The 27845-nt window shown below is 44.8% G+C and overlaps 1 long non-coding RNA gene across 2 annotated transcripts; it reads right to left on the bottom strand.

The window, feature by feature from the left end:
- Window positions 1-11000: 11000 nt before the first annotated feature.
- Window positions 11001-26306, bottom strand: LOC115294447. Of its 2 annotated transcripts, none has more exons than XR_003909894.1 (3): window positions 26025-26306; window positions 12631-12773; window positions 11001-11336 (listed from the first exon to the last, which is right to left on the bottom strand). It is a non-coding gene; the product is annotated as an uncharacterized LOC115294447 (long non-coding RNA). The 2 variants fall into 2 exon arrangements; XR_003909893.1 differs by lacking the exon at window positions 26025-26306 and adding an exon at window positions 18833-19095.
- Between the last annotated feature and the right edge of the window lie 1539 nt (window positions 26307-27845).

Below are 27845 nucleotides of genomic sequence, written 5' to 3'. Positions count from 1 at the left end.
GGGGCCCGCGGCCCGGGCCCCGCCCGACTGTGCACTTCTGGAGCGTTCCGAGAGTGGAAGTGAGCCCGCGCGGGGAAGGGCAAGCAAAACCGCAGCAGATCGAGGCAGCGCCGATGGCCCGGGGTGTTGCCGAGTTACAGAAGGACAAACAGCGCGGTTCTCTGCCCTCTGGGGGGATGGCGCGATGCCTTTTTCTTTTCTTCTTTCTTTCTTTCGTTTTTTTTTTCCTTCGAAAGTTGCTTCTGCGACTCTTTGTCTACAAGATACAGGGTTCCCCTTTCAAGACAAGAAACTGAGAGTGTGTGTCTATGTACGTGTGTGTGTGTGTGTGTGTGTGTGTGTGTGTGTGTGTGTTGGAACAGCAAGGTAAACACCACCCAAGCAACCACTCAAAACACAACTGCGAGTCATCCTCCGCTCACCTTCGGCCGACGCCCCCTCCACCACACGCCCCACCCCCACAGCGCCCAGAAAGGCCGCCCAGCCCAGGTGGGGTCGCACACCACAAACATCTTTTCCGGCTAAGCTTTAAAGGAAATTAAACTGCTTGTGGCTCTTTTAAAAGGGGTTTTCTAATACGGTCACCTGGAGCTGTTTTTCTCTTTGGTGCCTCAGAGTGATAACATCTGGAGGAATGTGGGACTGTTCAAGCCCTGTGCCCTCACCTGTTTGTCATATGTGGGATGCGTGGATGACCACGTGGCTAGCAAACTAAAATAATTGAAGTAGAGTTGTGAGATTATTTGATTGGAGAGAAAGTGCCGTAGTGCCACTATTTTGAAGTGTGCAGAGATATAGACCGTGGCCAGCTGTTTTCCGTTTCACGGCGGTGATGCAGTCCCTTGAACCTCCGGATTCTTGGGCCCCACCCTCAGACTTTCCAGTTTAGTTGCTCTGGGCTGGGGCCCATGAATTTGCATTTCTAAGGAGCTGCTGGGTGATGCTGACACTGCAGATCTGCAGACCATGCTTAGAATAATAGTTCTTCTGTTTTTAATTTTATTTTTTTTAATTAGCTACTTTTTTTAAAGTTTATTTATTTTGAGGGACGGAGAGAAAGTGAGAGGGGGAAGAGGGGCTGAGAGAGAGAGAGAGAGAACCCCAAGCAGGCTCCCCACCGTCAGCGCTGAGAGCCTGATGTGGGGCTTGAACCCACCAACCGCCAGATCATGACCTGAACCGAGATCAAGAGTCCCTCACCCAACCAATTGAGCCACCCAGGCACCCGGGAATATAGTTCTGTTAGACAATAGGCACAAGGGGTTTCAACTGGACTCATGGAGACCTCACTCAGATACTCAGATGGGAGAGCAAGAGGATTCCTCCATCCCCCCCCCTTTTTTTTTTCTTTCTGGAAGCGTCAGATTCTCACCTGATTGGAACGGGATGAAGTGGGGTTCCTCTTCCTTAAAGAGCTGATGCCTCTAATAATAACAATTCAAAGGTGAAACAGCCACATTTTAAGTTATAGCACCTTCAGTGTTCACCCAGAAGGGAACCTGTTCTAGGAGAATTTCCTGCACCTCAGGAGATGCTGAATTGGAGGAGAATCTAAAGTTCATTCCTCTATGCTTCCATGTATGAAGTACTAACAGTGAAACTTACCTGCACATATCAGTTTTCAGTGTGAATGGAAGATTTAAGGCCCAAGTAAGTGGGTAGTCTATTTAGAAATGAGGGAAAATCAAAAACTAGAATGGTTGATGAAGGGGATAGGATTTGAAAGTGTGCCTGGAGGTGGACCTTGAAAAGTAGGTAAGAGTTAGCTGCACAAGGTCCCCTCCAGGAAGACCGGCAGGACAAAGGACAATGGGCGGGGCATGAGGGAGGTGAGGGTGGGAGCTCTGGAGCTGATATCAGATCATGGAGGACACTGACGTCAGCGTCTGGATATTATCATAGGAGCGATTGAGAGCTCTCAAGGTTTTGGGCATGGGAGCCGCACGATGAAAGGGAGTTCAGAGGTGAATCTTGCAATCAGATTATAGGATGGATTAGAGAGGGGCAACTTGGAGGCTGACACCTGATGAAAAGGGCTGTGGCAGACCTAGAAGAAGGAGAGCTTCAATGACATCAACACTCGTAAGTGATAAAGGGGCAATTTTAATACCAACAAGTTGGTGCCATCAACATTTAAGTAGATTTCACAGATTGTAGTAAGCAAATATCTGTTAAGGGTAGAAAGTGAAGGTCGAAACATACATAGGTGATCAGCAGAGTCTTTCTAAATTCATGTTCTAGCTGGTCAGCTCTTCCTCTGAGGAGGCTTCAAGCTCTGTCACGACTCATGTTTAACACCGAGAAGAAGCTGTAAAAGTAAATGCTCCTGGTCTTTTTTGCATGTGCTGAAACTAATCTGAAATGTCATCTGCATTCACTGGGTAACAGTACTATCTCTCAGATCACTTCTCTGCAAAATCTCAGAAAAAAATTCTGGGCTATTTTCTCTTAGGGTTTGACATTGGAGAGGGAGTCAAATAAATACAGGGCAATGTGCCAGCGTACTTTGCCATCTGATTGTGCTTACAAGAATATTACAAAAACTGAAGCCATCTAGTAAAAAATCTTTTTTTAATAAACAGGATTTTTTTTCTTTAATGCGAAACAAAAGATGGCATTGAAAAACTAGACAAACTAAAACAATCTTAAAGCAACATTATTTTTAAAAGATGGTTTTCTAAGATTTACCTCTTTCGTTTGGATAAGTTGAAATGAACACGAAGGTGTTAGGAAAAAACGCAATTTTGTTTTTATAACAATAACAGATTAACTATATCAAGAGCATAAGACAGGATAAAAGAAGTATGTTTAGGTAAAACTCTTGACATGCAACTCTAATGTTCCATTTACCTTTGAAATGATTTGGCAATTTTCCAGTATCATGTTATTGATCATTTTAACGTATTTACCTGAATATTGAACAATGTGCTTTCAGAGCAAAACCCAAAGAAGTGAAGCAAGAAGCAATGACAAGAAAGAAGTGATTCAAAGCTTATTCCAAGTCCTGGGAGACCTTGAGTTAAGATTTTCCAACTCATCCCCTGTCCTGAGCAGAAGCAGAAGCAGGAATGGCACTTCTTTGCACAGAAGACTTCTATATCTAAAAAAGGAAATCTTTACAGTCCAACATCAGATTAAAAAAACAAAAGGAGTCAGAACAGAAATAAATGTTTCTGTTCTCAAAAACAAATGAAGGCATAGTAGTGTCAGGGGGCAAAATAACTATAGAATTGATGGCCTCTTAGCATCATTTTATGGACAGGGACACTGAGCAGCGCAGAGAGGTTGTATGATTCCATGGCTACAAAAGAATAGAGCCTAAACTACATTCCAAGCCCCCAGAGAACCTCGACCCACTGCCTTTTGTACTTTCTACATTTTTGTTATTTATACATATATATGTATATACACATTTTTTTCATTGAAGCCCTTTTCCATGCTACTAAAATCTGTATAATTTTGGACAACTTTCAACTATTTTGTTAATGTTAAATCAGTAAAGCAGTCTTGTGTTTTTCTCTTTGCTTTCAGGTTAAAGTTCTAAACAAATCAAAGTTTGGAAAGACTATCTAAAGTTTAATTTTCGCAAATAAGTAAATAAAACCACACACAATTCCATTGTTATCTTCCCATTTCACAGTACAGGAAAGTAAAAACTCTAGTGACTCAGAAGATGATTCCTAGCCTGGAAATGAGCAGGAGGAAGAAGCAGGATTGATTGTAGGGAACCCTCTTCCATTTGTATCCCCTTTACCTTGCATTAGTTTTCTCAGCTGCATTTATCATCTGACATTCCACATAGTGGATTATTTGTTTATTACTTGTCCGAGAGTGTGAGCTTCCTGACAGGTCGAGCTGGATCTCATGCTCACTGCTGTGTGCCCAGGACTTTGCAGCAATGCCTGGAATGTAGTCACTGCTCAATTATTTTGATACAATCATAAATTTGCTAAATACCTGGTGTACCAGGCACTATACTAGAAATAGTTGTTACTTTCAATCCTGGAGCAACTCTGTGAAGACACTGAGCCTTGGAGAGCCTCATAGTAGTGAGTGTCAGGACTGGGTTTATCTGAGTCTACACATGGTCCCACAGCACAGTTTTCTCTGTCTGACTGTTACTTCCCTTCTGGAATACTCTGTCTTAATTGGTGGATGAGAGGCAAACAAACTTCTAGCTGACTTAGGAGAGCTTGGATATTTTGAAAAAAACTTCACTGATTATCAGGGGATGAAAATTAAAACAACCACTAGGGTTGGCAAATTAAAATGTTTAGCCAGTGTGGAATATTAGGAACGCTCATCATACAGTGTTGAGAGGAATGTACTTGGAGCAATCACGTAGAGGAACAACTTGGCCATCTCCAGCTAAGGCAGAGATGTACAATTCCTGAAATTCAGCAATTCCCCATCTAGTAGGATCCCCTGAGAAACTGTCACATTCAGGTACACGTGTACAGGATGTTCATTCCAAGAAAACTGGAAACAGCCTAACTGTCCTTAAACTGGCAAAATGGATAAATACATTGTAGTATATAAAAATATGATAGAATAAGAAAATACTATTGATAAATTTGGTGGGCTTGGGGAAAGGAACATCAAGATGGCTGACAGACTGCCTTCCCAGGACTTTCCTGCTGAACAACACCAAGATGGTGGACACACCACCATTTTGGAACTTTCTACCCGCTGCCGGCTTCTTGGAAAACATGTCATCTGCCTCTGGACTCACCCCTGGAACTAGTGCCCTATATAAGGCCCTGCTCTTTGGCCCCCCCCTGCCCCCCTCCCTGTGCAACTTTCCTGGCCCATCCTGTGTGGACCAGGGAACCTCACCCAAGCGTGCTCCCAATAAGGGCCTTTTACATTTATTTCTAACCTCGGTTTTCTGAACCTTCTCTGCGACTTCCCTGGCTCGTTCCCTCTGAGCCGTGGAACCTCACCCAAGAGCTCTTTAATAAAGGGTGCTATGATCTCTTTTCCCAGTCTCTCTGTTTTGTGACTGTCTCACTCCACTGATTTAACCTTACAACTATGTGATGCCATTTCTGTAAATAATATTACATGATATTGGGAAATATGCATGTAGCAAAAGCGTAAAAACAGGCACAGGAAGAACATACCAATTTCAGAACAGCAGTCATGTCTGACACACTAGGGAAGGCAATGGATGCTGACAGGGTAGAAGTGAACATCAAATTCTGTAACGTTTCTTTCATTTCCTTTTAAAAAACTGAAGCAGATATGATGTTTCTTGTATCCAGGTGGGGTGTGTGTGTGTGTGTGTGTGTGTGTGTGTGTGTGTATACACATAAGTATTTGCTATTTTATCCTCTATATCTTTCTCTGTGTTTGGAATGCTTTTCAAAATATTTTTCCAACGAAATATGTGTTTTGTTAATGTGGTCAAAATAGAAACAGTGTCTTAGAATGTCGGTTAACGGTGTTTAAAGTTGAGGTTTATTTACTTTGCTTGATTAAGGCATATGTATACTATTTTAAAGCAAAGCCTCATTTAGATAAACATATTGATAAGGGCGATCTGAATATGCAAACATACACATCTTTCTAACAAAGTGCTTATTTCTGGTGATGAGATTGTAGTTTCTACTCCAAAACTCAGCTGCTCCTTACCAGGCTGCAGAGACCCACTTCTGGATGGCTGCTTCTCCATTTGGGGATTGATTAGTGACTACTCCTGGTCCTCCTGTTTGTTTTTTTTTTTAATGTTTATTTACTATTGAGATAGAAACAGAGCATGAGTGGGGGAGGGACAGAGAGGGAGACACAGAATCTGAAGCAGGCTCTAGGCTCTGAGCTGTCAGCACAGAACCCAACACGAGACTCGAACCCACAGACCGTGAGATCATGACCTGAGCCGAAGTCAGATACTTTACCAATTGAGTCACCCAGGCACCCTGGTCCTCCTGTTAAGACTCAAGGGATACCTGTTCACTTCACGAATGAATGGAAGGTTGACTATATGATTCGTCTATTCTCTAAGTAGATGTTGCCACATTTTATCACAAAGCACAGCTTAAACATTCTGGCGAGGCCCCCTTTATTTTAAAGCCTCTCCATTTCACTCTGTTGTATTTTGTGTTTACAGCTAACCAACTGGTAAAGCTCAGCCACACAGCTTGCTAAGAGTTAACTGCACATCTGGATTTGGTCAGCCTGAAGCCAAGGGTAAAAGCCAATAGGACCAAGGATCACCACTGCAAGAAAGGCAGCTCTCACCAGGGCCTGCCCTTTGCCATACTATAAATAGAACTGCTACCCTCAGACTGAACGGATTAAAAAAATCATAATCAACCACCTTGACATCAACCCCCTCCCCCTCCACTAATGTGTCTCTCCTTTGTTTACCATTCTTTGTTAATACAAACATTTTCAGTCACTTAGATTCAAAATCCCAATCTGGTTTGATTCCTCTAGAATCGTTCCTCAGAGTCTAATTCCTCACCGAGACATGTGGTTCCTTGTAAATAGCTCTCTTATCTATTAATGTCTCTTCTTTCTTCTTTGCTCTCATCCTCACCACAGCCACTCAGGTTCAAGCTCTTACCTGAGCCGTTTCAATGGCTATCTTTGTGTTGGCTTTCTCCTTCTCGCAATTTAGCTTGATTATTTTCTCCTTCAAATTCCTCTATCAAATATCTTTAGTAATACCTTCCTTTGAGCCTTTAGCAAAAGCTACTTTAGTTGCTATTTATGTTTCTACTTCTTCTTAATGAAAAAGAAATAAAGGGGCGCCTGGGTGGCTCAGATGGTTAAGCGTCCGGCTTTGGTTCAGGTCATGATCTCACGGTTCGTGGGTTTGAGCCCCGTCTCAGGCTCTGTGCTGACAGCTCAGAGCCTGGAGCCTGCTTCAGATTCTGTGTCTCCCTCTCTCTCTGACCCTCCCCTCTTCACGCTGTCTTTCTCTGTCTCTCAAAAATAAAAAAATAAAATATTAAAAAGAAATAAAATGTTAGCCCTTGGGGTACCCAGATTTCACCCTTACTACCCAATAGTAGTAGCCCCAAGAAGGTCCAGACAACATGGGAAGTTATAGCTGTTGAAAGCCTGCTCACTTTCCATGTGTAGAATTCCAATCTACTATTTTCTTCTTAGAGACTCTGAGAGTCTAACTATTGAGAGCTTTCATGGAGTTGAAATTTGATCACTGCCTAGCATAGAGTAGGTGCTTGATAAAGATTGGACAACCATGGTAGAGATCTCTTTGGGTCTTGCCAAGTGAGGACATCAACGAATACAGTATGCTCGCCGTATATAAATATTATCATTTGATCTCCACAGGTTCTAAGCCAAGTCAGTAAACTAGCTGGCTTTTGATGACTCCTGTCTCCATCATCAGCTGCTGCTATTAACAAAATAGCATCGATGGGTGGCCTAGACAACAGACACTTGTTACTCTTTGTTCTGGAGGCTGGGGAATACAGATCAAGATGGCAGCAGACTTGGTTTCTGTTTCTTTCTTTTTTTTTTAAGTTTATGTATTTATTTTGAGAGAGAGTGTGTGTGCACACGTCTTCCCCCCCCCCCCCAAAAGTGGGGGAGAGGCAGAGAGTGAGAGACAGAGAGAATCCCAAGGTGGAATCCAACACAGGTGCTCGACATGGGTGCTCCACACAGGGGCTTGATCTCAAGACCATGAAATCATGACCTGAGCCGAAATCAAAAGTTGGATGTTAACTGGAGTGAGCCAGCCAGGCGCCCCCAGATTTGGTTTCTGATGAGAGCCCCCTTTCTGATTTGCAGATAGTCCTCTTCACTTTGAATCCTCACATGGCTCTTCCTTGGTGCAAGCAAGGAGGGGGAAGGGAGGATCCTGTCTCTTTTGATAAGGCCATTAATCCTATCACGAGAGCCTCTTATTTCCTCCCAAAGACCCCGCCTCCAAATACTACAAACCGGGGTGGGGATGAGAATTGGGTGTGTGGGGGTGGGGCGGCACTTTCAGGCCATAACTACTGCTTTTCATTTTCTAAATTTTCTGTATTCTAAGCATGTTGGAGTGTAAGAGCTGTTATTGTACCAGGACACATGTTCTATGTTTCTGTGAAAATGTACTATGAACACAAACGGCATATGCAGAGTAAGGACGGTGCCGAAGGAGAAGGCAGAAACCTCCCTCTGATCAGCCACAAGGTCGAATGGGGGCGGGGAGACACAAGAGTCGCCAGAAAAAGCGGCTTAATGTTCTGTCATTTCAAGCTCTTAATGTTTATTGTTAGATTTGATGAAACCCTCTGTACTTCTTTCCACTCCAACTGCTGTGTGTTGTCTAGTGGTGTTTATTAAATTATTTTTAAACGAATTTAAATTGTTTTCATTCTGAGAGTGAATTCTACAATCTCTTGAGAGAATTGAGAACATTCCAGGAGGTAAAATTAAACAAAATAGAAAGATTCAGGAATTTATCTTTTGCAAATTGTAATATTAACTTTCAGTGTCCTTTAAAATGTGGTGAATCAAGTTTTTCTAAATGTCTGGAGTTTATATCTTCTCAGAAAAGCTGTTAATTAGAATAAACTTGAGGTTTAAAATAATACTTCATCAATTGTATGAGATGCTCTTTGAAAAAGAAAGCATTTAGCTGGAATACTGTAGAGAGGATTCCTCTACTGGGTGGAGTCCTTTTCAATAGGCCAGGAAACCTTGGATCAATGTTTTGAAAATCTGTCCCCAATTCACATGCCATTCCTTTTCAAGATCACCAAAGATGTACCTAGAATTCCAAACGGCTCTTGGGCCAGAAGATCTGACCTCACTTTGATTTTATTTTGGGTTTTTACACGACTTTATTTGGAAACAAGTTTACAAATAACTTTTAAATCTTCAATGGGTTTTTTTGTTCTTTATTTTCTCATTAACTTTTTTTCTAATTCCTCGACTTAAGCGAAAGCATCTCTGTGATCATATAACTTTCAATAGAATTTAGCTAACACTGGGTATCTTATCTGTGTTCGGGTCTTGGTCAGGTTTATAGTTCTGGGTTTCAAAAATTAGGTTTTGGAATTCCACTCATGTTTACTTCCCTTGATTAAGTTGCTCGGTCCCTTAAAAATTCCTCAGGATCTAGTGTCCGAGAGCCACAAAGAGAAGAGGTCACACTTCCCTGTTCCTCCTCCTCTGTAATCTTATACCAGGCAGCCATTGCTTCTTCCTTAAGAATGCTTCTCTCAGGCTTCATTGATGAAAGAGTCCTATTTTAGGACTTTTATTTGTTTGTTTGTTTGTTTTAAGGAAAAGGTGGGAGCTAATATATAACATTACTATTTCTGGGTAATTTTCATTTCTTCCTCAAAGAGTTCTTGGATCTCCACGTCTTAGAGCTCTTACCAATCATCTGTTATTGTGGTTTAACTACTTTCTAGTTTTATTCACGGCTTTGTAAACCCAGTGCCTTGCATATAGTAGGGACACAGCAAATATTCATCAGATCAAGGAATGATTAACTTCAATCTCAATTCTCTACAACATTGATTTCTTGGTACGCCCTCAAACCGGGGTTCTGAAATCCATTTCTTGTTTCTCCCTTACTCTTTTGATGCCAATGAGCCCTGCTGTGCAGAAATTCGGTTAATGCCACCCTGGTGAATGGCCAACCTTCAAGCAGAGAATCTGACTGCAATGGAGAGCTAAACCTTGGCAGATGACCTACATAGAAAATAACAAGTACTTGTATTGCCATATCTATCCTCCCCCCACCCAGAAAGAACAGAACACAGCATAGCAGAATTATATGTAACAATAGAATAAAATCCAGAATGACATTTCTGAGAAGGAAAAACACCTTGGAGCCCCTGGAAAGTCACTTACGTGCTTTCAGTACAAGGTTGTTCATTCTAGCCAGCCAAGCTGTCCAACTTCCAGAATGAAGAAGCAAAACAAAGCAAATGAGATAATGGACGTGTCTTTCCCAGGAGCTGCCCATTGTGGATAAGACCACATGGTGAGGATGACTCCAGGGACAGAAACACCCTGCAGAAGCAGGGAGTCATTCTGCAGAGGCCTGTCCAGCTCCGGGAACCACAATGAGGGGCAAAAGTTACATGAGCGCATCCTAATCACTCTACTCCTTGTCTAGAGGCCAGGGCAAAAGAGAAGGGCCAGGGGAAACACAAGCTGCATAAAGGTAGAAGAATAGTGAGTTAGGCCTAAGAATAGAAAAAGAAAAATCCAAGAGTTATGGGAGGCATTGAACTGAGTGAAGCATCAACAAAACACTGAGACAGAGCGTGATGCTGGTTCTACTCACTGGATTAAGGGAAGACAGCTTCGACGGAATCCCCTGTGCCACGTCCTTCCTTCCTGGCAGCTCCTAAATGATTAAGCAAGGCTGTAAATATTAGGCAAGAATCCAGAGGGGGTGAACAAAATGATCACATGGGAGAGAGGAAGGAGCCAGGAGGGGCTTGAAGAGAATAGATGGCTTCTTAGCACAGAAGTGGGAGAGCTGGGCTGGGCCTTGGGTGAAACTGCGCCCTGGACAAGTATGTGAGAGAGCTCTCCCGCACCCCTGAACCCGGGTGAGATGCCCTCTGCCCAGAGCTGGGGAGCTGGGGCCCTGACTTCTGTTCATCCTCATTCTCGGGCACCATCTACTTCAGCAGTTGCCGGCCTTTTCTCGGGTTCAGTTCTTCTTCACATTCCATGATTTTTCTGATGCCTCCTTTATGAGGGATACAAGGCTAAACGTGGAGGAAGGGGAGAAAGGAATATAAACTATATGCTGTGCACTGCGGCAGCTCTAGGTCCATTTTGCTCTTAGCCCAATTTTTACACAAATCTGTCATTTCAAAAGGTCAGCTGGGTCCAAATAACGTAGGCAAGTAATAAGAGAGGGATGGGAAAGTCATTCAATTCGCCCAGGTGATGATGTGATATTCTCAGAAACACTGTTCACACATTTAGTTTCACAGAAGAATGGGTCAAAACTAACTGAATGAGGAAGGCAATAGAATGGAATTCTAGAAAACAGAGCCCATTGGTATCATCTAAATATATTACCCGTATTTATTAAAACTCATGTCCTTTTTCACATTGAACTTCTACCCAGCTATGATTGTCTGGTTAAGGTAGCAAGTTGGTATTCAGAACAGAGAAATATGTCTAATTGTCCTAAAAGTTGCCCATCCAGTCTTGCCACTTTCAAAAGTTGCAGAGAATCACACTCTGTGAGTTCAAATACTTCCTTTTATGCTGAATAAATAAACTTGCTTCCAAGTCAGGATGAGCAGACAGTTCCAAACACCACAGGCTTAATGGCATTCAGCATGAAAGTCCTGAATGTGATTTCTGAAATCGGTGGTTAGGACGTTCTGAACCTTTAAAAAAAAAGGAGCACACATTTGTCATGTACTTTCAGGTCCAAGGGATCTTCATATGCACATCACAGTCTCCATCTTTTATATTTATATTCATATACCTTGCTATGTCGCTTAGTAAAATCACCAGGCTTTTCACTCATGTAAGTGTCCCTGAGGCATCCAAAGGTCAGCCTGGGCAGCAGGTAACCAGGGGTGGGTGGAGGTAGGACTAGGAGCTCAAAGAATTCAAACATCAAGGTCTTGCTGGAGGGCATTCCTGTGTTAACAGGGGGGTGTGCTCTATGCCGAGGGCTATTAGAGACCCTTGGCCTCCAGAGGCCTTGGACTCGTTCCACTACTTTAATGGAGGAACAGACTGAGAGACAGGTGCCTGGAAGACCATCAGCTGTTCTTGGTTTTGTGCTTTTCCCGCAAAGAGTAGCTTCTCTTAGTGAGAAAAAGAGGGGAATTAGAGTGAGAATTTTGCCCAAGGTCATTCAAGGCTTCAGGGCTTTTGTCCAAGTTCTCAATGTTTCTGGTGTGGGGGTTCACCTGAACACTGCTGACTGCTGACAGGGAGGCAAAGGTCTCCTCTAGAATTAAGAGCCACTCTGTAGAGAAACTGTCCTGGAGAAGCTTTTCATGTTAGCGCTTGCCTTTTTTTTTTTTTTTTTTTTTTAACTTGGAAGAGGAAGAAAAAGCAAAAAGAATGGATTGAACTATTTTTTTTTCAGGGTCAAGATATGGATCCGAGGTGTAAAGAGGTAGACAGAATTACACTTGGTTCTTGGCTTAAATGGGTTTGATTGACTGTTAAGGCCCTCCTGCCTGTTAAATCATTTTATGTTATGCATTCGAGCTGGAAAAGAACAGGTCTCAGGTCTTGGCTGCCTTGAGAGGCGGTATGGCCCTGGGTGGTCTCGGTCTCCTCCTTCACTATTTCCTAGAAGCCAAATGAGGCACCAAATATTTTATTTAGTTTATACTGTGTGGGCCCATGCAGTGTTTGTAAATGTTAAATTGCTTGCCAATAGGTATAAACAGCTGGTTGTGGTTTCTCCCTTCTCCTAAGAAACAAAAACAGTAACACCTGAACCTGGCCAGTGGGGCCCGGTTCTTGGGCAGCAGGGCAGCAGCAAGGGCTGGGAGTGGCCAATGACTGTCTCTTTAAGTGGGACGGACCCATAACATCTGAGCCCACTGGCCCTGTCCTGCCTCATAGGCTTTTCCTCCCCTACTTTTACCTGCACTCAGGTTGAGTGAGAAGCTGGTGCTGAGGATTTTTCTGACTCATCTGTGCATTTGGACTTACCTCTGCTGAGTTCCTTCCTGTTTCTCAAAGCCCTGCGGTCTTCGGGGTGGCACCCGCACACCGGCCAGTCCTACTGATGAGTCAGTGCACTGCATAAATTGTACACTCTCGGTGACACTTGTGCCTCACAGGGTTTTCTTGACCTAGCAGAAAGAGCATGGTGGTGTGAAGTTTAGACCAGCGGGACAGGCTAGGTGCAGAGAGAGATTTGTACAGATGATCTGTCTGTTGCGCCAGCCTTGGGGGGTGAGGGGCACAGTGCCATTGCTTCTTAAGAGAGTGAGCCACCCAAGATTTGAGAAATGTGATTAGGTGGTAGGGTGTAGAATGGTTACACCTCTCCCCAGCATTCTCTCAGGAAAGAAGGGCCTCCCACCCCCACCTCTAGAGGTCCCCTCCAAGGAACTTCTCCCAGCGCCTTATCCTGGTGCCAGTCCACCTTTAACCGGAAAGCAAGTAATGAAGAACCTGTCAGAATCACCCCTGATGCCAGCAGAGTGCCAGGCCTCCTGGCAGATGACCAGGCACTGCTTAGGGAAACACATGGCTTCTCTCTTGCCCCTGGAGGTACAGCTCCAAGGTCAAACAAGGCTGGAGGGCCACCCAGGGCAGGGCGGGTAGGGGTTCCCACAGCCTAGAGAAAAAAGGGGGCATTTTCACTTAAATTTTCACCCCTACCTTGTGCCCTCCTTCATGCCTGAACCTATATAGGTTCTGTACTAGGATCACCAGACTGGCAGCTGGTTTAGTTCCTATGACTTTTCCTTCTCCTTCTCCAAACGTCTAGTTTCAGGAAGTACTTAACAAGTCTTGTGTTTAAACAAGAACATGGCTGGGGCCTGGGAACTCTGAGGAACAATAGGCAGGGAGCAATGACCTTTCTTTCTCATAGTCCCTTAGCCTTTGCTCACAGCCCAGGAGTTACTGTATGAATTTGGCAACATCATGCTGTGATCTGTGGGACTGTGAGAGAAGGAAGGACAGAGGAGAGAGAGACAGAGACCGAGAAAGAGCATGAGCATGCAAATATAGTTTGGAAACAAGTTCTTAATGCTAATGTGTCCCTGGCAAACATTTCTGATTTTACTGGGTTTACAGGAATAGGAGACTTAAAGAGCTGCATTTCAGGTTATATCATGTATGATCCCTGTATGTACACGGATTTACGGCATGATTTAGATCCAGGAGAAAAAATATGATAGGAGAACTAATGGCATGAAACTTCCTGTTTAAAAATAAAATCGAGGGGCGCCTGGGTGGCTCAGTTGGTTGAGTGTCCAGCTTCGGCTCAGGGCATGCTCTCACGGTTCATGGGTTCGAGCCCCGCATCGGGCTCTGTGCTGACAGCTCAGAGACTGGAGCCTGCTTCAAATTCTGTGTCTTCCTCTCTCTCTGACCCTCCCCTGCTCATGCTGTCTCTCTCTGTCTCTCAAAAATAAATAAAAAACATTTAAAATAAATAAATAAATAAAATTGATGACTTGCTTACGTGCAAACATTTTGATTCTATAGGGAAATTACTGGGTGTCAGAAATAATTCGTAGGAAGTCAGACCATATTTATTGAGTGGCTAGGATGTGCATAACCTCTGGTTTCAAGGAATTTGTGGTCTAACTGGTTAGAGAAGGCATGGATTTTGGAAAGGATTAATAAGAATAAGAAAACAAACATCAGCCAAACAGAAAAGAATACTTAGCAAAACCCAGTGTTATGAGTTTTTATGACAAAGAGAAAGTTAGCCATCAGGGAAAGATTTGCTGAATTTGGCATTTATGATGCTTTACCATCTGTATAATGTCAACCCAGTGTTTGGCCAGACAAAAACTATGTCTTATTTCTAGCATTTAGAATATGTTGACACATAGAGTAAGTGTGTGTGCTGGGTAGCTCAGTCGCTGAGCATCTGGCTGTTGATTTCGTCACAGGACATGATCTCACGGTTCATGAGTTCGAGACCTGCATTGGACTCCATGCTGACAGCGTGGAGCCTGCTTGGAATTCTCTCTCTCCCACATCTCTCTGTCCCTATACTTCTGATGTACTTCTTCTCTCAAAATAAATAAATAATTTTTTAAAAATAAAAAAAAAAGAAAGAAAGCAAACAGGTCCCACTATTTTCGGGCATTCCACGCAGGCATTCTTCCAGTGGAAGCCAAGGATCACTAGTCACCAGCCTCCCCTCCCCCACTGCTGCCAGGACATCACTCTTGGTGAGGCTCCTCCCCAGAGCAAAGCTGGAGTAATTGTGTGACTATGTGAACGTGTCCCTCAAGCCACTGCACCATCCTCTGTCAAGCACTATCTATTTCACAGGGTTATGGGAACGTGAAAAAAGAAAACACAGGCAAAACTCCTAACGAAATGCTAACAGGAGTGTAGTACACAGAACATGCTTTTGTTGAATTCATCCTAATTTGCATAGGAGAAAACTGCACATTTATCGGCTTCAAAAGACTTTTCTAACTTTTTTGAAAATAGTTTATTTGGTCCTTCCCTTTCCAATTAAAAAACACAAGTTTGCTCATGGATGAAGGGAATTTTCTGGGGAAACATCTAGCCTGGCAAGTTGGGAGAACCATTCCAGGAGGGCTTTCAGGCTCTCACCTGGGACTCTTGCTTCCCAGCGCAGGCCAGGTGAAGTGACAGCAAAGTCAGGGTGGACAGGGTAAAGCCTGCAGGGAGTGCAGGGCGGCCTTTCTCTGGCAGCCCCTCCATGAGTCATGGCCCCCTGCAAGTGGCAGCTCTTTCTCACCTTCTGCTTTGTTAGTAACAGGCCACGCGGGCAGCTTGCCTTAGTACATGAACTTATCAGTGAAAAGATATTTAAGTGGACAGGTTCGAAATGAGACTGTGCAAAGTCCAGGTAATTGATCACACACAGCTCCCTCTTCTCTATGAACTCCCCCCTCAGCCCCTCTCCAGTCAGCCTTTATTGACTGTCGGTGATTGCCATCTGATATCAATTTTCTTGCTGTACACAGAAGATAATAATGATGGCAGCTCATAAGGTTGTGGTGAGGATTACAGGAGATCATGGAAGGTCAACCCTTGGCAGGGCGGGTGGCACACAGTAAGCATTCAGTAAATGGAGTAATATTAGGGCTAATGAATCTTACAAAAGCCTGTACGGCAGATGTATGGGTTTGGGTTTCTCCAGAGAAACAAAACCAGTAACATATCTACATAGAGGGGTTGATTTTAAGGAATTTGCTCATATGATTAAGGCTGGCAAGTCCAAACTCTGCAGGGTGGACTGGCAATCTGGAGACCTAGGGAAGAGCTGATGTTACAGGTTTTTTGTTCAGGGGAGGTCAGTCTTTTTTCTATCCATACCTTCAACTGATTGGATGACGCCCACCCACATTACAGAGAGCAATCTGCATTACTCAAGTCCACAATTAATTCAAATGTTAATCTCATCTTACCATCTCACACCCCTCAGAATGGCTAAAATCAATAGGTCAGGCAACAACAGATGCTGGTAAGGATGTGGAGAAAATGGATCTCTTTTGCACTGCTATTGGAAATGCAAACTGGTATAGCCACTCTGAAAAACAGTATGGAGATTCCAGCAATTGCACTACTAGGTATTTATCCAAGGGATAAAGGTGTGCTGTTTCAAAGGGACACATGCACCCCAATGTTTATAGCAGCACTATCAACAATAACCAAAGTATGGAAAGAGCCCAAATGTCCATCGATAGATGAATGGATAAAGAAGATGTGGTGTATATATACAATGGAGTGTTACTTGGCAATCAAAAAGAATGAAATCTTGCCATTTGCAACTTTGTGGATGGAACTAGAGGGTACCAGCTAAGTGAAATTAGTCAGTCAGAGAAAGACAAATGTCATATGATTTCACTCATGCGAGGACTTTAAGATACAAAAAAAGAGGAACATAAGGGAAGAGAAGCAAAAATAATATAAAAACAGGGAGGGGGACAAAAACATAAGAAACTCTTAAATATGGAGAACAAACAGAGGGTTGCTGGAGGGGTTCAGGGAGGGGGGAATGAACTAAGTGGCTAAGGGGCATTAAGGAATCTACTCTTGAAATCATTGTTGCACTATATGCTCACTAACTTGGATGTAAATTTAAAAAAATTAATAAAAAATATAAAAAATAAATGTTAATCTCATCCCAAGGCATACTCACAGAAATATTCAGAATAATGTTTGACCAAATATCTGGGCACTGTGGCCCAGACAAGTTCACACATGAAACTAATCATTACAGTAGACTTTACTAGCCCCATTTTAAAGATAAGAAGCCTAGGGGTGCCTGGGTGGCTCAGTCAGTTGAGCGTCCGACTTCAGCTCAGGTCATGATCTCATGGCCCATGGGTCTGAGCCCCGCATCAGGCTCTGTGCTGACAGTTCAGAGCCTGGAGCCTGCTTCAGATTCTGTGTCTCCCTCTCTCTCTGCCCCTCCCTTGCTTGTGCTCTGTCTCACTCTGCTTCTCAAAAAGAAATAAACTTAAAAAAAAAAAAAAAGATGAGAAGCCTCAGGGTCTGAGAGGTTAGAACCATGACACCCAGGTAGTAAATTGAAAAGCTAGGATTCAAACCCTGGAGTAAACCAGGGCCCAGCACAGTACCTGGCTTGCCAAGGTTTGCTGAATGCATTTATGTCTCCTGAGTCCCATCTCTTACCCCTTACCCTGGATCCTGGAGAGACAGGACATAGGGAGAGATTATTTTTCTTGTGGAAGAGACAGGAGGGAAAAGAAAAAATTGGAAGAACATTTGGCATGTGCACAGCGCACATGTTGTAGAGGGAGATGAAAGGGTGTTAGGGACCTGAGCAGTGGCTCTTAGGAGGGGCCTGGGGGGAGACACAGGAAGAGAGGCCAGGGGACAAGGACAGAACTGTGCCCTGACCTCAGGGCCCTTATTCCAGGCTGCTCCAGACTAGGTGGCCAGAGGCAGTCTCTGAGTAGGTAAGATAGAGGCATGAGACCTAGAACAAAAAAAGGCTGCCAAGAAGGGACAGCATCCCAGGCAGCAGCCATGGAGAACACATAGCTGTAGGTAGGTGAGGCTGGAGACAGCAAGACCCAGAAGAGACGGACTTCGGAGGCAGGGCAGCCTATGCAGGACTTCAGATTTCCTTCTAAGGGAGATAGGAAGCCAGCGGGGGCAGTTCTCAGCCAGCAATGACATTATCTGGTGACCCCACTTGCGAGGGAGTGAGGAGGTCAGACTCCTCAGATTTCACCACTCACTAAAGATCCAGGTTTGTAGTGGCTGTCCTTGAATCTGAAAACAAGCTCTTCATAACTAAATACTTGCAAAGTTACTCTATTTAAAATCTAAATGTTAAATGAGGAAAACTCTTCTAATCACTGGGAACATTCTTCTACTTCCCGCTTCCCTCTGGTTCCTGAAGGCCCATGATGGAGCAGAGGGCCTGGAGCTTCTGGGATTCCTTCAGTCTTTGCCCGCTAGCTGGGTAGACCCACATGGGTCCGCAACTGGAGGCAATAGTGGCCTAGAGGGTTGCTGGCCTAGAAATAATGACACTGAGGAAAGAAAGAAGGGGCTGGACCTTCTGCTGAGGAGGAAACATGGGGGCTAAAATCAGCACTGTCAATTTATTAAATCAAATTCATTAATTGATTTTTCAGTTTATTTATTTTGAGAGAGAGCACATGTCTGTTCATGTGAGGGAGAAAAGGAAAGGGGGATGGAGAGAGACAGAGAGGGAGGGAGGGAGGGAGAGAGAGACAGGGGTGGAGAGAGAAAATCCCAAGGAGTCTCTGCCCAGTCAGCACACCATCAGCGAGGAGCCCACTGAGGGGCTTGAACCTACCAACCATGAGATCATCACCTGAGCTGAAATCAAGAGTCAGATGCTTAACCAACTCAGTCACCCATCCACCCCAGCACAGTGAATTTAAAAACAAAAAGCCCCACAAAGAAAAGTCCATACCTGGAAAGTAGAGACCTGCAAGTTGGATTGATTTTACCAAATATCAATCATTCCACTAACACAATACCAAGTAAGGCTGTAGGAAGCAAATTTGAGATCAATGTGTGTGAAGGAGAAATGGCGGCACCCCATTGTTTAGAGTTCCCTGGGGACAGAACAGAGTCCTTCTTACGTGGAAAGAATCCCTCAATTTAGCTGTTTAAACCCAGGATCACGGGGGAGGGGGGGGGCGGGGGAAGAAGACTCAACATTGTAATAAGAACATACCCGGCAACTACAGGATTCAAATTCAAAGGGGCTACCAACGGAGTACCTCATTCGGTAGGAAGCCCACGGGTTCCTGAGTGAGAAGAATGGTCGAGCCCGAGCTGCCTTTGGCTGTGATCCCAGTGAAGCAAACAACATACAACACAGGCCAGCTCCGTTTCCCTGGTCTATAAATTCCCCTCGGTGTCTCAGGGATCTCATGGGGTAGTGCACGTCCAAGTCTGGTCGGACGCTGTGCTCTGGGTTCAAGACGCAAGTGTACTAAAGCAGTATGGAGAAGCAGCCCTCCTGTCCAGTCACACAAGGCCAGCTCTGGCAGGAGACCCAGACTTCTTGATAGGAGGACAGTGGGCAGGTTCCCAGGATGGAGGGGTGCCGTGGGAGGGGCCGCTTTCTGAGGATTTCTGAGCACAGCAGCTGATGCCAGGAGATAAGAAACCCGACTAAAAAGAAATGAAATCCTGGAAGCAGGACTGGGACTCTTCACACACCAGATTGAGAGGATCTTTCTTTGAAATTTAACAAACTTTAGCTGAAGGCAGATGAAAAGAAGTATTACCCCCAACAAGGAGAGTGGTGAGCATCTGATTTAGCTAAGATACATCCCACTTCCTTTCATGGGGATGACATGTATTACTATAATAATGTATGTTCTAAAATCCTCATTAGTGGTATAGAGCTGTTACGCGGGGTATTCTGGTAAACCACCGCCCTGGAGGCGTGGGAGGGGTCGGTCATCACGTCTAACCTGTGTTCAGAGCGCAGGGGGAGTACCGTGCATCCTGCACAGCACAGTACCACCTTCAGAGGGCTTTGTCCTGTGCTGTCTTATTTGAGCCTCATAGTAACTCCATGAGTCTCACTGTCCTCATTTCACAGAAGCAGAAATTAAAGCCTAGAGAAGTACCCAAGGTCAATTCTTGTATATAGAGCCAGGACTAAAATGTAATTCTACTTACTACCAACTCTCTGCTTTTCATCAGACCAATGTTAAAAAATTCCATGGCCCTAAATCCCAGAGTTTCCAGTTATTGGTGGAGCTAGCAAATTTTTTTTAAACTCTGGGCAGTTTGGGGGAATCCCCACACTAGACCACACAGCTTATTTATTATCTTTGATTTAGCCCAAATGGACAGAAAATTGGACATACGAATTTAATGGGCAGCTAAAAAAAAGTTTCAGTTTTTTCAGAGCTGAACTGGGCATGAAACAGAAAGGCCGCTTCTGAAGAGGAAGATCCCCTGGGGCATGAGGTAAACACTGTGTGTCAGCAGACATGGAAGGTGACTGCTGATGTCATAAACAGTGTCGCCAACTGTTTGTTCAAGATGGTCCCACTATGTGGAAGAAATAATTCACCAACTGGCTGAAGGACACAAGGAGGACTGAGTAAACAGATTAGAAGCCAGGAGGTGAGTGGCAGGGCAGGACTTGGGCTCAGGGTGGAGAAAGACTTCAGGTACTTGCATGCCTGTGGCTACACCCTTCCCTGTATCCTACGAGCTGAGGTGGGCCTCACCCCTGTCTAAGGCTCATCCTCCCACCATGATCTGCATTGCATGCCCTTTTGTTTCCTCCAGAGCCTTCAAATCATTGACTCCTGGCCTCTTTCCTTCTTTGTTCTTAACCTTTTTTTTCTACCAGTGCTTTCTCAGTAATCTATGATTAGGGTCAGATATCTCTCACCTTTCATAGTCCCTTCCCTCAGCCTCACATGTTCTGTATCTCCTACAACTGATTTTATCCCTCACCCACTCCCAGCCTGCCCCTCTCTCATGTGGCCGCCATCTTGGTTAATGAATCAGCATCCCTCCGGCTGCCCAGACCAGAGATCTAGGCATCATTCTTGATCCCTCCTTCTCTGTCACTTTGTCTTCCAATTTATTGCTGAGTCTTGTAGAAGGTACCCTATAGCCATTCCTCAAACACCCCCACTTCTGTCCACTGTCATGACCTTCATTCAGCATGGCGCTGTTTGGTCTGCTCTTTGCTCTTCTAGTTTTATGAGCCTTCCCCACCTCCCATTCATTAGTTCTCTACACAGCAGCCAGAGTGATCTTCTTCAAATAAAAACTGATCCTGCCACTCCCCTGCTTAACTTGATTATTCCTAGTTTAAGGACTCACCTCTGTATTGTAGGACACAGATCTTTGGTGATAGGATCCTGCTCACGTGTCCAGACTCATTTTCCCCTCTCCCCAGAATCCTCTCCCCTTCTACCACCTAGTCTTGTCAATCCTCTCTCACCTTTCCAGAATCAATTTGGAGGTGACCTGCCCAGGTATTCTTCTGTCATCTCTCTTACCTGCTGAGACCCAGCGCCTACCCCTGGTAGATGTGTCCCATCACCTCATAGTTGCTGATGTGTCCATGTCCCTGACTAAAGCACAGCTCCTGCTCCTTGAGAGTGAGGACTGTGTTGTAACTACATGTGCTGATTCTTCACACCATATCTGGCACTCGCTGGAGGCTCAATAAACATAGGTTGAATGAATAAGTGACCAAGCAAGGCCAGCGGGAGTAACCGGAAGTTGATAAGAAGGACTTTGGGGTTCAGAGTACAAAATGCTTTCCTCCTTTAAAGGCCAGCCTGGCAGCAGACACGGGTCAAAGAACTAACACTTGCTGAACATATGTGCTGTGATAGCCTTTGTGCTAGGTGCTTGCTAGTCATCATTTTCTCTTAATTCTTGTGTTACTCTCATACGGTGTCTATGCCCCTTTCTCTGTGTTACAATTCAGTTCTGCATTTTCCTTCGGCAGCTACATTTCCATCCACAGCTCCCCCAACATCTTTACAGAGTTGCCAATGACTCCACATGCAGAGCTACAACTAGGAGAGAGCTTACAGGAAAAAGAGATTTCTCTCCAGACCTGGGACTCTCATGCTTGAAGTCTGGGTATCTTTGCTTAGCATCTACATGAACTCAGTTCTCTAATCTTGGAATTTAAGAGCTGAGAAGGACCTTAGAATCCATTGAGTCCAGTTCCCTCGTCTGACACATGAAGGGGCCAGTGGCTTGCCCATGGCCACTCAGCTTATGCAGAGGCAGGTGGGATCACTGGGTCTCCTGGCTCTCTAGCTGACTCATGCACGCTTGCTCACTGTGATGCTTGATTTTGCTTATTGGAGTCTCTTAGTCAAACAGCCCTCTTAAAACTTCCAACAGAATATTGTTTTGTGAGAGAAGGGACTTCAACTTCCTGGATGGCTAGATGTTCCAACAGTGGGTCTGCCTCTGCTGGAACAAGGGCATTCAGGGGACCCAGGGAGCTCAGGTGACAAGGGTCTGCGTGGTGAGAGAAGTCCAGGGAGGAGCCAGCTGGAGCTCATTCCCAGCAGGGCCTTCCTCTCGCAGATGCCAAGGGGAAAAGCCAGGAGACCGATGCAGTTTCACTTGACACTTACTAGGTATTAGGAACTGGAGGAACTGTCCTCAAGCACTTAGGATCCAGAAAGCAGATAGATGTGAGTACAGATCTGACATGGCATGAAAACAGGCAGAAGAGGGCATGAAGGATTTTTCCTTGGAGGGAAGGAGGGCTTCCTGGAGGAAGTGGCTCCAAGCTGGGTTTGAGGGAGAAACAGAAGAGGAAGCGGGCCATTTCAGACAGGGGCAACGGTGAGGACAGACTCAGGGACTGGGAAGGTTGCGAGCGTAAATGAGAGCAGTGCTTCTCAGAGAGTCGTACATGGACCAGTGGCATCAGTGTCAGCTGGGAAAGCATTTGAAACGCCGGTCATTGGAGACCCCTTGGCCCCACTGACTCAGCAGTGCTGGGGGATGGGCCCCCGCAGTCAGAATTTAACAAGGCCTCCACGTGATTCCCACACCCCTTCCAGTTAAGGCCCACTGAACTAGATAGTTCTGACTTGAAAGTCCATGGCACCCTCGCTCCTGTGGAAAGGCTTTGGGACAGCAGGGACATGCGTGGACAAAATGCGGTGCTGGTCCTCTGGTTCCCTCTTTAAATGCCCTTCGGGTCTGTTCCTTCTTGGACTTATTCAGCATCAGATGCTGTGTTACGTACCTTATAGAGACACCTCCCTCTCCTCTCGGGGCACAGAGGGCAGGACTTGCTGTGATTCTCAGTGCTGACAGAGCCAATACCAAGTGACATGACCCTGTCTTCTGCAGCCTCGTCATTCCTACCACGCCAGAGCCCTGTGAGGCTCCCCTCTTGGCCTTCTCACCTTCTCCACATCCTTAATAACACAAATGTCACTCTCTCCTATGGACCTGCTCAGGCACCTTGTTTGGAGTTGACAGCCACCCCAATCTTGCTCCAGGCACTCCCTAAATGTGCCTGCTTTGTTTCTCCCCATCACATCACCCTCTATCCTATGATTCCCTTTCCAGTTTGTTTCTTGTCAGTCCTCCTAACCTCCAATCGAAAGCACTGTTCATGAAGCCTGAAGCTTGTGTTGTTTTGTTTCACTGCTGTGCTCTCTGCGCCAGGACGGAGCCCCGGTGCCCATGTCCAGTGGGTGAATCTTTCTATCATGTCATTCTGCATGTGTGGCTTCAGTTACAACGGTTTGAGCTGGGAATTGGCCCCTAATCTGATGGCAGCTTCCCACGGGTGGCCAGTAGCTCAGGTCTGGCATGAGAACTTCGTTACTGTGACAGGCCAAATGCATCAGACAACACTGTTGGGTAGTCTGTGAGGTATGTACGGGGAAATGACAGCAGGAGGTGTTAAAGGGGGGCCACAGGGAAAAGGCAGCAGAAACTTGAGGCAGAGAAAAGGGAGGTACAGAGAATTAGTCAGCAGGGACAGAGGTAGGGCAAATGGAGACAGAGAAAAGTTAAGTCAGCATAACAGAGGAGAAACTCCAGTCTGATAATTCCAGAGAACAACTCTGGAAATGGGTGTGGAGATGTGTGAGGGGCTCTACTATCCTGAATGATGCCCTGGGTGGGTGGCACAAAGCCTAGCTGTGTGGCTGGGTCTTTCTTCCTTCATTCTCTGCATATCCTAAAAACGGCTTGCCATTGGCTAACAAGCCTGAGGACTCTCTGGATCCTTCCAGGCACCTGACAACGCAAGGTCCAGGACCAGCACACCTCTTGACGTGGCAGGGCCTCCCAGTGGCCAGGCTGGGCAGCTCACACTCCCGTAGGGAAGGCAGCGGCACTGGGGCAAAAGCGCTAAGGGTGCAGCTGGGGCAGGTGCCTTCATGTATTCCACACAGTGGAGCTCAGCTGAGGTGTTCCTTTTAGAGCGAAGTAATACATACGGGGACCTTGTGCAATTTCACTTTAAATGTGTCCTTCCCCTTTATTACGTGCAAGGAGAAGGTCAGGGAGAGGCCCTGTTACTGAGCCAAGTCAGCAAACAAAATCCCCTGTTTGATGTTCCCGTGCGGCCCTGCAGCGGTAACCCTGAGGCAAGGGGCCAGAGAGTGGACGGTGGCCTGCACGTGTAGGAACACTACTTCTCCCCTTTGCTTGTTTGTGACATGACCGACCACAGAGCCCGGCCTCTTCTCCGCCTGACTGCAAGTCGTTTACTGTCCTGAGTCCCCTCCCAAGGGTGTCCCTGGAAATCTTCCCACCAGTCCAGAAAGAAGACCAATCTTTCTCAATTGCTAATGCAACTCTAAAACATTTTATTTTGATTCTGCTCAAATTTGAGATTGTTGGGGTTCATACATTTTTCTTTAGTGAAAAACATTCTGTCCAGACAGCCTGATAACAAAAGCTCATTTGTTCCATGAATATTTATTAAGTTCCATTAAGTGTTAGGAGCTAGACCAGATATTGAGGAAGTGGCGGGCACAAGACAGAAATGCCTGCTTTCACTGAGCTTTTGTCAACAGCAAAGACAGATATTAAGCAAATAATTCTAAACATGAGAAATATTATGAAAAAACTATAAGGCACTCCTATAGTTTAGACCTGGGAAGATATTTGCAAATCACATATCTGAGAAGGGGTTGATATCAAAAATATATAAAGAACTCCTACAACTCAACAGTAAAAAACCTCCAAACAATCCAATTAAAAAATGGACAGAGGATCTGAATAGATATTTTCCGGGTAAGGCATATACATGGTCAACAGGTACATGAAAAGGTGCTCAATATTAATCATCTGGGAAATGCAAGTCAAAGCCACAATAAAATAATCACATCACACCTGTCAGAATAAAAGACAGCAATATACCAACTATTGGCAAGGATGTGGAGAAAAGGAAACCCTTGTGCACTGTTGGTGAGAATGTAAACTGGTGCAGCCACAGTGGAAAACAGTATAAAGGGTGCTCCAAAAATTGAAAATAGAACTACCCTATGAGCCAGCACTTCCACTTCTGGGTATTATCCAAAGAAAACAAAAATGCTCACCCAAAACGATTTCTGTACCTGCATGTTCACTGCAGCATTATCTACAATAGCCAAGATATAGGAACAACCTAAGTGTCCACTGATGGATGAATGGATAAGAAACCACGGTGCACAAAAACATGTGCACACACACACACGTGTGCTCACACACACCTGAAATATTATCCCGCCATAAAAAAGGAAAGCTTGCCGTCTGGGATAGCAAAGCTGGATTTGAGGGCATTATGCTAAGTGAAGTAAGCCAGAGAAAGACAAATGCAATATGATTTCCCTTATATGTAGACTCTAAAACAAAACAAAAACAAAAACAAAAACAAAAAACACCCCATAAGCTCATAGACAACAGATTGCCAGGTCTGTTTCTGGCAGAGAACAAATTGGCTGCCAGAATGGGGAGTTGAGGGTGGGCAAAATGGATAAAGAAGATCAAAAGGTACAAACTTCCAGTTATAAGATAATGTCATGAGAATGTAGTACACAGCATGGTGATTACATTTAATAATACTGAATTGCATATTTGAAAGTCACTGAGAGAGTAAATCTTGAAAGTTCTTATCGCAACAAAAAGTTTTCTTATGTGTGGTGATAGAGATTAGCTAGAATTATTATGGTGATCATTTTGCACTGTATACAATAACAAATCATTATGTTGTACACCTGAAACTAATTTGTATGTCAATTATACCTCAAAAATAATAAAACATAAAAATTGTTACAAAATGTAAAAAAAGGGAAACATCATTTTCACTTACCCATAATGCAGAAGCAAGTGTCTCAATGGAAATGGTGAAAAGTAACCTCACATACCTATCATTAATTAAATATAATTATCTGCCTACTTACCAAAATGGTTTTCAGTCTTCTTGACAAACTTTTAGTTGCTTTAGTTAATTAGACTCAGCTGAAAATCACAGTAAATTCCATCGTCATTAGGAAGTCAAGCTCCTTCCATCCTCTTGCTCTGCCATCCTCCTCCATGTGGCTTCTGCCTCATGGTCTGAAATGGCTCCTTAGGATCCGGCCATTATGCCCACACTCTACACAGCTTATCTTTCTGGACATTATATATGATACCTCTACTTACATGCCCCTGGCTTCAACTTAGACACACGGCTCTGTCTACAAGAGTTGTTGAGAAATATGGTATTTACTCTATGGCTGTGTATCTAGCTGAAAACAAGTCACTTGTTGCTAAAATAAAAAACAAAATACAGAATCAGGGGCCACTAGAAGAGGCAGTTATGTCTCAGAGTTGGGATGATATAAATATTAAGGAGGAAATGCTTTTTAAAATTATGCTATAATAATGATAATGACTTTCCAAAAAGGTCAAGTGGCTCTCATTTATTGCTCTAGGGCACAACATTGCCACTGTTAGAATGGGGAAGAATTTTCCAAGAAGAGGAAATACTCAGTGGGAGACGGAGTGGAATGGATTTTTAGGACACAGTCAGGGCCTGCGTCCAGCCTGGTTAGCGTCAGTGGCCAGAAGCAACGCAAACTCCGCGGCAATTCCCAGCAACCACGGCCCAGGTCACCTGCTTCTTATCTCTTGGAATCAGGACAAATCATGAGTTCTGATGACTTGAAAGGCAAGCGGTGGGGAATTTAAAGGAGCCTACAGAGTTTAAAATCAAATGAGCAGATGAAGCTAATGAAACTCATTTGTGTCCTCCAGAAGACGAGCCGCAAATCCCTGCTGGGTTTGCTGCACACCAATCTCACGTGGTGGGCTAGGGCTGTGTGGTTCATACAGTGCAGTTGATTCCACTGAAAATAAAAATGAGTGGGCACACAGTCTGTCCTTTGCTGCCCTGCTCACTGCTCCCTTGCAGTGTAGCCAATCAAGTTTTATATCCTTAGTTCTGCCTCAGGTGAGTCATTTCACTGCCGTCTTGCTGGCCTCCACCCTGTGGGGTAGCCCCACATTTGGTGGCCTTCATGGGGAACCTCCACCAGCCTGGGACTCTTCCCAGATTCTCCAGGAATGTCTCAGGGCTTGCCCTCTGTGGGCCGACTCTAGTTCTCCTTGGGGAACTGATGACCTCAGGAGAAGGGTATTCCTTGGATATAAAGGCCCAGGGGATAGGAATCAGTCGGATCACCCTTGCCTGAAAGGGGGAGGGATTTCCCTTTTCACCCTGCAGAGGGATCCTTCCTCCCTCTCCTTTCTTGTTTTGGCCCCTAACTCTAGAATTCCTTAGACAACTGAAGTTCTCTGGCCAGGGCAGCTTCTTGGTGTGGTCCAAAAGTCTGACAGCGAACAGGTCTGACTGCCCATGCCAATGAAGGCAAAGGACCCGTTTCCTTTCCTCCCCTCTCCCACTCTGTCCCTCTCAAGGCATCAGTTCCCAGCTTCAGCGGAAGATCTTCCAGGGCGAATCTGTGCACATTGCACACTTATTGGGACCCTTCCTGATGCTGACTCTCAGCCCCCTGCTTCTCTCGGCCCCCTCCCCTTTTCCTTCTGTTCCCGTGGGCCCAGCTGGCACCTTGATCTACAGTCAAGATATATTCCCATAATCTGAATGAATCTAAATATTTCATATACAAATGATGTGTCAGCAAGGATTCCAGCCCACCCCATGCGGGATTTCCCTCCCCCTAAATCCCATGGACCTGGCCACCAGGGAATTTCACTCAACTGGCCTTCCAGCCCGTTAA

This window comes from Suricata suricatta, chromosome 6 (genome assembly GCF_006229205.1).
Source record: "Suricata suricatta isolate VVHF042 chromosome 6, meerkat_22Aug2017_6uvM2_HiC, whole genome shotgun sequence".
In the NCBI taxonomy this organism is placed as follows: Eukaryota; Metazoa; Chordata; class Mammalia; order Carnivora; family Herpestidae; genus Suricata; species Suricata suricatta.
The sequence above is the reverse complement of the archived record's forward strand: the minus strand, read 5'-3'. Positions and strand labels throughout refer to the sequence as shown.